The sequence below is a fragment of the Microtus ochrogaster genome (assembly GCF_000317375.1).
Source record: "Microtus ochrogaster isolate Prairie Vole_2 chromosome 14 unlocalized genomic scaffold, MicOch1.0 chr14_random_2, whole genome shotgun sequence".
In the NCBI taxonomy this organism is placed as follows: domain Eukaryota; kingdom Metazoa; phylum Chordata; class Mammalia; order Rodentia; family Cricetidae; genus Microtus; species Microtus ochrogaster.
In genome coordinates this window covers 15,857,638-15,858,708 of record NW_004949097.1, presented here as the reverse complement: position 1 = coordinate 15,858,708, position 1,071 = coordinate 15,857,638, and positions in this window count along the sequence as shown.

The window sequence follows — 1,071 nt, the reverse complement described above, 5'->3', positions numbered from 1 at the left end:
TAATAATAATAATAATAATAATAATAATAATAATAATAAAGAATGAAAGGGGCAGAGGTCATAGTTCTTGTCATATGCAGTTCCTGTCTCTTTGAACCTTGGTCTCGATGCTTCTGCTCATTAGTCATAGAACCTGGGGGAATCACTCAACAAGATTGTGAGGTAAATGCATGTACCTCTTTTGTACCAACTGCTGCAACGCAGTGTAGCCCTCTAGCTGGAGACATAACAGTGGTGAAAAAGAGCCAAGAAAAAAAAACCTTGACTCTGACTTGATCTCAAGACCAAGGCAAAAGCCAAAGAGTAAACACGCTGCCCTGGGTTTGACCTAGAGCTCAGAGACTTGGAAATCCCCATCCCACCACCCCACCACCCATGACTCAGCATGGAAGGCCAACCAATTTTTTTCTTCTTTTTTTCCTTTTTTTTTTTTTTTTTGGTTTTTTGAGACAGGGTTTCCCTGGAACTAGCTCTTGTAGACAAGGCTGGCCTTGAACTCACAGGGATTCACCGGCCTCTGCCTCCCAAATGCTGGGATTAAAGGTGTGCGCCACCACCGCCTGGCCCAACCAATGTTTCTATTTTATACTTTCCCACTAAATTCACAACACATGGTCCAAGAGCCATATAAAAGCCTTTCCCTCCCTCCAGCCCTCTGCCGTCTCTCTTTCTGTTCAGAGGGAGAAGCCATTCTGTTCTCCCCAATAAATCTATTGTGTGAGATTACATGGCTTGATTACATGATATTCCTTGGCTCCTAACTGCCAAGATGCCCTTGTGCTGGAAACCCTTGCATTGCTGTGATGATGCCGGTTGGCTCTCCTGGTGCCTGTATTCCTTCTTGGGATCTGAGCCACACTGGGACCCTCTCTCTCATCTCCAGCCCACCCCAACAGACTCACCTTCCAGCTCACCATTTCATGTCACCTCATCCACTAAGGCTAATTCACTAACTTTCCCCTTTGGTCAGTGTGAACTCTTTTTTTTTTTTTTTTTTTTTTGGTTTTTTCGAGACAGGGTTTCTCTGTGTCTTTGGAGCCTGTCCTGGAACTAGCTCTGTAGACCAGGCTG